We start from the raw sequence: 11,128 nt of genomic DNA, 5'->3' as shown, positions 1-11,128 counted from the left end.
CAACTCAAGACAGAGAGGCCTGACAGGAGAGTTTCCCAAATATACCCCAGCTTACTCCAGCCCCTGAAAGACAAGGTCAGTTATTTTAAAGTTTTTTTCTTTTACTTATTTAACTAAATTGGAAACTTTATATGGAGAGGAAGAGCAAAACTCAAACAAGAAAATTACCAGAAATGCGCACATTTAAAGAAAGTGGCCACATTTGGTGCAAGGTTATCAAAGCATCATCACTCACCTTAAATTGAAGCGTTGGTAGAATTGTATTTTGTGAAGCATCTTCCTGTTTGAAAGATAAGAGTAATGTTTGGATTGTGTTATGAAACCCGTACGATCTAAACTAAGTGAGAGAGAGAAGACGCTGCTGTTGTTGAGCATCGGCTGATACTAGATATCAAATCAGAATTAATTTGCAGGGGGATCTTTTCATTACACTTGGAACATCAGTCAATATGTCTGTCCCGGCTCCGGCTCTAGGAGAAAAGCTTTCTGGTGCAGACCCAGGTTCAGCCTTCACTCTTCAAACCCAAATCCACGGGACAGAGCAGGAGTGCAAACACTGACTGAGACTCTCACAGATCTTAAAAGAAAACGTTGCTTAGAATGAATAACTGAAACAATGATATATGTATCCTGAATTACATTTTTTCTTTTTTACCAAAACCCTTTGATCTGTCACCAAATAGTTAGAGTCAGCTCCATTTGATAACCAAGTTATTTTTTACTTTTACAATAGAAATATTCCTCTAAATTCTCTTTGTATTTCTTGAATTCTTTTTGAGGAACGACAGTCTGAAATGATCAAGGATAGACAGAGCACAATCAATCCTTGGATTTCTTCTCTTAACCAATAATTATGTCCTGATTATGGTTATCTACCTGTCAATCAATAATTAAAAATCATCAAAATTACGAGTGAGAAAAAGATGCTGCTTCGTTGTGCGGTAGATTAGGAAGTCAGAGTCCTTCACTTTTCTGAGAGTAACCCTGCATTTCCCTGTGATGAAGTCTTAAAGATCTGAGGAGCATCAAGAGACATATCTAAGAGAAGTGCCTTCAGTTTTTATTCATGTTCCTTCCCTTTTCTTTTTAAGTGATCTGCAGCTTCAGAGAGAGGAGGGAGAGAGAGAGAAGGAGGGAGAGGCAGAAACAGAAGTGTTTTCCAATAGAAATGAGAAGAGTCAAAGTACTCCTCAGTTGGGCTGAGGCTGTCACCGCTCAGTTCAAAACACTCTGCCATGCAAAACAGCCAAAAGCCTCTGAAACCTGTGAAATGACTTCACTTTGAACATCAGGGAAACTCGTTCACAAGCAGGTCAGACTCTTTCAAACTTTGAAAAATATTTAAAATGTCATTCAAATAATCAGTTCCTGGTGGCAACATCTGAATAACGATTACTATTTGAAGTTCCACATTTCTGTTTACTTTTATTTGTCTTTGTCAATGAAGATCATTGTTTAGTTTATTGGCAAGCATCTAGGAGTAAATTTGTCATAACCACAAGCATGCAATGCAAACACACACACACCCACACGCACACACGCACATAAACACACACACACACACACGGACACATAAACACACACACACACGGTTCTCATATTCTGGAGGACAGCTGCAAGGGTGTGGAAGCCTTGGGAAAATGGATCATGGATAGAGGCCAATCAACTTCCTCCGTAGCCAGCACCTGTTTGTCCGTATCTGCTGCTGACAATTTTACAATAGGAAGTGATTATGAAAATATACAGGGAGTAATAAACACAGTCTGTGAGTAAATGCAGTAGATTACTGTCACAAACATGCCTTTTCTTTATGTTCTTAAAATGTAAGTTCTACCGTACAGTAAGTGTAATGATTTTCTGCCTGCATGTTTGTCACTGAGGTTTATTCAACAGAGATTATGCAAATGTGAGTCTATTACACATCCTGCCCTAATTCACTAAACCCTGTTATAATTAAGGCACACATCCACCGTGGAGAAACCCCCCCCCCCCGCACACACACAAACACACCACAATAATAAAGTGTTACCTTGAAATATTCCCTCGACCAAAAAGAGAGACGAAGCGGTGCTGAGATGATGACAGTTAATACGCACTGATGTTTTTGTCACTCTGAAAACAGCGCTGAGATTGTGCGTGTGCACACATGTGTTAGTTTGTGTCATGAGAGAGGTTGTGTGTGCATGTGTGTACGAGCTGAGGGGGGGGTAGACGATCTTCTCTGAAGCGGCCCAGGCAGGCATCAGCACTCAATCATCCCAGATCTGCCAGACGACACCAGCAGAGAAAACACATTACCCGTGTCGTGTCGCCTCGTCTTCTTCTGTTGTCTTCTCTTTATTATATTTAGGGCTGCCTTGCCTCAGGGTCAGGTGACAATCTGCATTCTCTTTATACAACTTTTCTCAAAACTGTCTGGAGTTTTTTTTTTTTTTTTATATTGCATTTTTCAAGTTTTTTTTCTACCTCTCTGTTAAAGGGTAGCTGTTGATGGTTTTGAATCCCTACATGAGTCCCTTTGCAGATGACTCTGCTGGCATGGTGTCAGAAAGAAACTAACAGAGAGCAGCGCTACGCATTAGACAAAAGATGAATACCCTCAGAAGGGAGGGAGGGAATAGAGAGAAGAGGCAAAGAGCCCATTTGAAGTGCCTGTCTAAGTTTTAGTAAAAAAAAGCGTTCTTTTACAACAGCATATAAATATATAAATGAAACACTTAAAGACATTATCAGGCACTTTTATTCCCCCTGCCTTTTGTGTGCTGGTTGAGGTGGGATACAGAAGGGAAGTAAACACATCTGCATATCTGAGTCATTGGATCCAAGGGAACTGTTATGGGCTGTCTCTGCAAATCTCTTCTCTGTGCTCCGTACAGCCCACCAGCAGCTAAATAAACCCCCTACCCCGCTGATGCCGGGTCGGTTATTTCAACAGTCTTCCTTCTAATGTGCTTGGATTTGAGGGTGGCCAATCTGATTTCAAATGGCTGTGTACCCTTTTGGTTGATATGTTTTCAGGTTTGCAGCAGAGGAAGGCGTGGCCTGTGTCGCTGATGTTTAGCGTCCAGTTGACGGTAAGTTGGCACAGTTGGCGTAACAGAGTGGGCCAAGACCGGTCAGGCCCTCTGTCTCCACGGTTGCCATCACCTGGACAACCAAGCGTGCCAAGCCTGTGGCAACATCCGAGGGATCAGAGGAACGGCATCAACTGGCAGCCAGCGCCAGGACGGGGACGTTTTCTCTCTCCACCTGCTTCATGGCAAGCTCATGTAAACAAAATGCTCACACAACACTTCAGATAACTGCCCGCAAGGTTGCCAAGCAAGACTGTTTTCATAAAAAAAGACAAGATAAAAGCTTGATGTCGCCTCAAGTGTTGCGACCAAGTTCCTCCATAAAGCCAGATTGTTGTTTGGTACGTCATGTACAACAAGTGATAGAATAAGGGATCAAAAATACTGACAATATAATTGCTATACCCAGTTCCCCTGTAAATGTTTGAACGCTGTAGGTTGTGGGCCGTTATCTATGTGCGAATATATATGCAGTACAACACAAAACGGGTAAAAAATCCGCCCCTAATTTCCCTCACTGTTTATTATAAGATGTCAGGAGGTCATGGACAAATGAAGCACTTTAGACACCTTAATGTGTTGTGTGTTCGTTTTTCCATGCCTGGTTTCCTTCTAACCTTGAGATCCTTTCCTTTTTCTTTTATTCACTGTTTCTTACTTATGTGTGTGTCCATTCCTTCTGGTCAGGAGGACTCTTTGAGTGTGGCTGTCACCCTCAGGACCTGGCTCATACAACAGGAATAATGAGCAACTATTCTGCTCTGTCGCAGCGAACCAAACAAGGTTTACAAAGGAGAAGGACTCCGGGGGTCAAGGCTGAGCACTGGCTCTCTTTCCCCATCTCAAACAGGCCACACACACACACACACACACACACACACACACACACACACACACACACACACACACACACACACACACACACACACACACACACACACACACACACACACACACACACACACACACACACACACACACACACATACATCGCTTCTTTATGACTTCCACTTACTTGAGTACGTCCCCATGGTAACCTTGTCTTCTGCAGCAAATGACCGGGATGTTGTGATGGGGTCTCGGCCAAAGTTTATTGATCCACAAGATTTGGTGCCTGTTTCAAAGAAAAATCGTGTTCTGCGTTGTTGAGACTTGCAATCGATAAGAAGAAATCCCTGGATACAAACTTGATGAATTTATTCTCAGTTTATGGGCTATGTTTGTGTGTTCATTTCCAGCCCTATGTTCCAGCAGATCACTCTGAGTCTATTTGGTTATGCTTTGGTATGCTGGGTGTGTGTGTGTGTGTATGTGTGTGTGTGTGTGTGTGTGTGTGTGTGTGTGTGTGTGTGTGTGTGTGTGTGTGTGTGTGTGTGTGTGTGTGTGTGTGTGTGTGTGTGTGTGTGTGTGTGTGTGTGTGTGTGTATTTGTTCCAGGGGTACTTCCTGTGGTTATGTCTATGCTGCAGAGATGATTCATGACTTTTGGCGTTGTTTCAGTGAGAGAAAATTCACACTATAAATGTGTCTCTTTTCAACACTCTATGTCACACACACATAAACACCAACACAAAAACACACAACAACACACACAAACTCTCTGGTGCTGTTATGTTGCAGTGTTCCAACTCCCACACAAATAGACAGAAATGAGTGCATCTTCGTTCATGCTTTTTGAGGTAACTGACACAAATGAACCAAAAATATATTTAACATGCACTCATTTCTCACTTCTTCTGACTAGAGGCTCATGATTGGGGTTATAAATATCATAATCATGTAACAAAAGGGAAGATTTAAATTCATTCATATAAATAAGCAGTTTATATAACAGACTCCTTTCATAAATCTGTGTCTTAATTCGATGCTCCGCTTTATCAGGAAACGCTGCAGCACATTTGCGACTACAGTACAAAGGATAAAGTCCATTTTTCTGTGTTCTGAGTGCTGAGCGGAGGTCACGGAAAACAATAGCCCACGGGAAGTCAGAGCAGCTACAAAGGCACGAGAGCTTGAGAATATAAAAGAATATAGGATATATATAAGTACACTTGTTTAAAAACTAATTTTGGGGTCCAACATTTTCTCCAACAACACACAGAATGAAACCCACAGTTAGTCAAAGCAGCAGCAGTAAACTGTGCTGTTCACCTTATCACCACATCGTGTTATCGTAAAGGGGAAAGTCCGCGCACAGGAAACTTTACAGTTCACTTACAGTATCCAATTACAGTTCAGTCAACATTTTTTCCTTTTTCAAATGAAGCCACAACTTCCTCATTGCTGATTTTCCACGCCTCTTTGTTGCTCTCTTTCTCTTTTTTCCGATTGTTGCGTCACTGGGTTGTGGCTTTCTCACTACTCATAGTGCACAGGAAGTGTGTTGTGACAAAAACAGGTCCCTGTCAATGTTTCCACTCCTCACTGAACACCACAGAGCTAAATTTAACACCAATAACAAGATCACAGGTGCCCAAAATACTCACTTCCACATACATAGAGGTTGAATTTAACCTCTCTGAACTATTTATACTTAACCATGTTAATATACTTATGTCTGGGCTGAGGTTAAGTTTACTCTGTGACGCAGTCTGCCACAAAGGAAACCGACCAAGCCAATTAGCGAGCCATGGGCTTAGAGAGGAGCTAGAAAAGACACTACAGTTAGCCGCTAAAGCTTAACCGCCCATGATCACATGAATGAAGTAAACAGATTGCCACCGACGTGTGTGCATTCGACACCTGACCTGAGAGCCAGCACACAGTTTTGACGCAGAAGTCCTCGTCATCGATCAGTATATTGGATTAGTCGTTTACTCTGGCCAAAAGTGTGGCCAAGACACATGAGGACACAACTTCTGACGTCTGTGTGTGTTACAGAAAACACGTATATAAATGTGCATCATTACTCAGTCTATCAGCCCTTTTCGCCAGTAGTCACATTTTAGGAACTGAAACGTCTGCCTCCTCATAACCTGCAACATCTGATGTCACATGTCGGAGTAAGAATAGAACAGAAACGGCTATTTTAACGACATGCATGGTTTGTGCGCTTCGAACCACAGAAAAAAGGAAGGGTGACAAATGTTTGCTAATAATAAGTATAGTAGCAGGCAATGAATGGAAAAAGCAAAAACGAAAGAGGAGTGGAAAAAGAATTATTTGAAAGAGAAATATCCAACATGTAAAAGATGTGAAAGAGACCATGGATCAATCCCTCTGAGGGGAGACATGAGAATATGTCTGTGAAGGACCAGCCGTATCAATATCAGCCCATTTATCTGGAGCAGTCCTCTCTCCACTCTGTCTTTGTGTCGAGGGTATTGTGAGGCCTGGACTGAACCCACATCTGTGCTCTGCCAGCGTACAGTACACTCAGTAGCAGTGCAGGAGGGGTGAGGGGGGTTGAGAAAGAGGCCAGTGGACTTGGACAGCAGCCAGGGCCAGAGTGGGTTTAACTCTGGCTAAAGTTACGCACTGCTCACAGCGACTGGCTCTGCTCACTCTGAGCATGGGAGCAGAAGCCAATAGCGGGACAATTACACCGGGCGCTGCCGAGTCACGTTGGCCAAAGTCTGGTCTATGTCCATGTGGGTGTAAGTTCAGCCACACACACACACACACACACACACACACACATACACACACACACCATACACACACACACACACACACACACACACTGTACACTCGCTACACACTTTGTTTTCCCACAAGTTGCTTTAACACCGCTTTTACAGAAAGATTAACTTATTTACATTTTAAGTTTTTTCAAGCTTTAGGATTTTTATACTTAGTGAAACATTCAATCTTGTTTGTTGCTGGCTGAAGCATTTTCATAAAATTATATAATAAAATTGCCAAAATTCAGCCCTGGTGTGATTTTTTGTGTTTGAATAATATTTGGCTTCATTAATGCATTTATGAAAGTTAAGCTTACCAGAAAGCCTCCCTCATATCAAGATCTGTCACATGTGAGACCTGAAAACATAACACAGACAGATATATATATGAATGTACACTCGATATACAGTATATACCCCCACACACACACACACACACACACACCACACACACACACCACTAATTAATTAATTACAATTAAAACATTCACTAAAAGTATTACCCAATTTAAATGAAACAACTTTATAATCCCTTAGAAGAATGACTGTTTCTAACTTCAGTGACGACCCAGCACACGTCATTTTGGTTTAATGGGTTAAAGGAAAAGATGAACAAGTAATCAGAGGCAGAGTTTCTTTTCTCTTTGTTACTTCCCTCCCTCCTACTCATTCCCTCTCATATATACTCTGTCTCTTCATCCTAAACTTGCAAAATCTCTGTCCTTCTGCCAGCGTTGTTCTACAGATAGGCTGAAGTAAGATAGATGTGGTGGGGCTTTGGAAAAAGCAGATTAGCTCTTTTTATCACTTGTAGAAAAGGAGCAACAGGGCCGGCTATAAATAGGCAGATTTAGTCCTCCCCACCACTCAGAGCTCGACAGGAGATCAGACTCAGGAGTTCAACTTTAAGACCAGGGTCACTGTGTTACTATGGCTACACCGTCATGGCAGAGTATGAGTCAGGGGGTGTACATAAGATTATTTGTGTGTGTGTGTGTGTGCCCCACCTTAATGTTCTCCGGGTCCCTTCAGCAGCAGCAGCAGCAGCAGTCTCCCAGCCCCTGTAGAGAGAGAGCATGTTGGGTAACAGCAGTCTGGAGTTCCCCTGGACTCGATCCAGACCTGCCCTCCTTCTCCCCTCTCTCCCTCTCTCCCACCCGCTTTCCCCTTCTCCCTGCTGGCTATTTCACTGAGGAGAGATATGGCTTTATGCATGTGTGTGTGGACATGCTTGGGTATTCCCAACAGCCCATACAGTACAACTGCTGGTTTATTTGTCCTGTTCACTGCGGGTTGTCTCCTTTTGACATTCTCAGTGTTTAAACACCGCCCTTCCTCTAAACACTGCTGCTGGACTGGCTTTCCATTAACCCCCGGTAGGCCCAATAAAGTATTACATGGAACTGAACTGGAGTCAGTGTAAGCATCTCGGCGCGTCTGTACTGACTCATTTTCTCTAGATCCCCATTCTGAAATGAGAAATTAAGCTTTCAAAACAAATTGTGCCTATTTATGGTTCTGAGCAAGCCCAGTAAAGAATACCATCATCAACACAATCATCATCATCATAGCAACACATGTTGAGTAAATTAATGAATGAAACAAATCTGTAAGATTGTATCTCAGGGGTGATTAAGGTGGGCAGACTCTTAAAAAAAACCCTCTAAGAGATTTACAGTAACTGACATGATTCAGGTACTGAGAAGGAAGTTACCTATTTCTTGTTTGAGCTGATTCAAAAGTTCAACCCTAAGTATTAAATACAAGCATAGGTACAGTCAGATGTACACTATAGGTTCCTTTTTTCACTATCAAATGCTTGAGCATGATTCTGTAATCGACACATCCAAAACACAGAAAAGTAAATGGTTTGAGGTCAGATAATGAGAATAAGCAAGTTCACAAATGTGAAATATGTCAATAAGGCAGCACAATTACATAGAGGGCCTGTTTTAGCATGTTTACCTGCACCCACTACATTCAGTGTTTAGACTTCGTGCCAGAAGAGCAAGCTGCCGCACGCTTCTGCCACACAAGCACACAATAGTCACTCACCCTGTCTTCCACCCTGTGCTGACAAAGCACAGCGTCACAGTTTCCGAAACCTCTCCTTCCACTTTTGCATCACCCTGCATGCAAAAAAACAGAAATGTGAGTGTGCTGGTGTAAATGGAAAGTCATAAACACCAGTGACAGCAGATGAGTTTGATGTTAGAGTACATGGAATGACTGTAAACATACTGTACATGCAACATGGTATTACAACACACATTATCTCTCTCTTTATTTCCCTTCTGAAGTGAAGATGAAACTATTTCTTGTTATCATCCAAAACCACATTATTCAAACTAAGACCAAAGTGGAAACTGAAGTTATCTATTGTTATTGAGAAGTTACCACATAGTGCAGGAACAAGAGGCGGATAATAGATTTAACTGAGGGAATGATTTGCAACTGCTGACGTCAGCAAAGTCTAGCCCAAAAAATATTATATCTGATTATAAAGTTTCCATAAAACACTTATGTGCCGTGATTCAAGATGGTCATCTGAATGTTAAGATTGTGTGTTTGTAGTCCCTCTGATTAAGTAGATAATTGATTTAAATTGGATCAGTTTATTTGTCTGGTTGGCCTTAAACAAGACCACAGTGGTGGATGTCTGAGCCAACAGCCACTGAATGAGAACGAAACACAGGACAGCTTCCTCTTTCCACCCATCAGCCGCTCAGCTCGCTGCTCTGTCGCTGTTCTTCCTTTCACTCTATCGTTTTCTCCGACTCAGCCCAGTGATATCACGGAGCAACGGATGTGATGTATCACTTCCTGTTTTGTTTCAGTCGCACTGCCAGCGACTACAGAAGTTGCAGCTTGCTGACAGCTGTGAGTAGAGCTGGAAACATGCAAAGTAACGAGGTCAAAGGTTAAAGCTTGCTGATTGTAAAGTGTTTATAGCCCTAACAGCTGCATCTAAAGCCACTGAACATTTGTTGTTGATTTTAAGGCACACCTTAAGGTTGTCTTCTGTTGTAGGCCCAGTCTTATACAGGCGTCTTCAAATCGAGTTCTCAAACCGTACATGTTCACAAATCACTGAGGGTGAACTTTTTTTGCATAACCAACAAGCAGGGTTCACATTGCTGGAGGACAATACTTTGTTTTACTGTATTTTTATATATCGTTAACTATTCTGCCAAAAAGAGCAGCGGTAAGAAAACTGCAAACTCCTCTCCTCATCATCTGTCGTTAGTTGAGAGCCTCCATGGTGACAGACAGGCTGTGACACCAGCCCCTGGTAATAGAAGGCAATTATAAGCCCTGGCGAGAGCTCTGGCAATGGGGGAAAAACTTTATACAGCCCCCCCTCCTGGGGCCCTGACATGCAGACACAACTGAAATTAATTGCTACAAAACATCAGGCAAGCTTGACGCACACATGCGCATAGTCAAAACTCCTGGAAAGGAGAAGAATGTGAAACAATACCCATCATGCAACGTTGCATTGATGCTCGTGTGGAGGCAGAAAGAAGAAAGAAAAGGCGGCAAAGAGAAGCAACAGAAAAACAAGTTAGATTCTTCCAAACAAATCATGTTTTCATCTAAATAAAGAAGCCAAGACAATAGACTCGGTACCTGGAGACCCAGGAGGACTATTTCTCCATGGCAACAGTGTGGTGTGTGACAATGCCGCAGTGCGAGGGTTTGAACTGCTAAAGCTGTCTGGGAATGCAGAGATAGATTGGGGAAGGAGAGGAGACTCAGAGAGTGAGACCCATGGAGGGCCCGTCTGTGTGCTCGTAATGAGAACACACACCTGTCACATTCCAACTGCGAGAAATATGGAAGTTCATGACTTTCCAAATCACGCTATTTTACTCTTTGACTCTTTAAGTCAATACAGAGAGAAATCCCTGTTTCCTAACTAAATTATGACCTAAGCCTGTTTATGTTTCCAACAGTGCATATCCAAAGTTCTCACACGTAACATTTCTCTCGGTGTTGCTATGGAGTTGTTCCCCTGTCTGGCTGTTAGAAGAAGCAGCACCATGTGGCCTTCGTAAGGATATTTATTTTAATTGTGTGGGGTATTGCGGCCAACAGACTGTCAGGCTATATGCAGGGTGTGTGCGTCAGCACACTTGTGGATACATGTACTCACGTCGGCCCTCTGACATGATGTGTGTGTACAATGTTTGGTGGGTGTTTGGGTTCAGTTGCCACGTGCACGCCGTGTTGCATAGAAAGACAAACACAAATAAGGACACGTTGATGTGGTCTTTGTGTGTGTGAATTATTGCTGAAAAGTGGGTGATAAAGATAATATAAAAGCTTTTAACTTCCTGTTTGATCAGTACTCCTTGTCTTAAAATCCTGGGATTTAATTGAGATTACAGTTCCATACTCTTGACTCTTTAAAAAAAACTGGAGGCAGACT

At 42.4% G+C, this 11,128-nt stretch overlaps 1 long non-coding RNA gene across 1 annotated transcript; it reads right to left on the bottom strand.

Annotated features, from left to right (window-relative positions):
• Positions 1-2,722: 2,722 nt before the first annotated feature.
• Positions 2,723-8,826, bottom strand: LOC117475739. The gene is made up of 5 exons (XR_004555197.1): positions 8,752-8,826; positions 7,704-7,757; positions 7,014-7,054; positions 4,090-4,188; positions 2,723-3,252 (listed from the first exon to the last, which is right to left on the bottom strand). It is a non-coding gene; the product is annotated as an uncharacterized LOC117475739 (long non-coding RNA).
• Between the last annotated feature and the right edge of the window lie 2,302 nt (positions 8,827-11,128).

This window comes from Trematomus bernacchii, unplaced genomic scaffold, assembly GCF_902827165.1.
Source record: "Trematomus bernacchii unplaced genomic scaffold, fTreBer1.1, whole genome shotgun sequence".
Lineage (NCBI taxonomy): Eukaryota > Metazoa > Chordata > Actinopteri > Perciformes > Nototheniidae > Trematomus > Trematomus bernacchii.
Note: the sequence above shows the minus strand (reverse complement) of the source record. Positions and strands in the feature narration are given on the sequence as shown.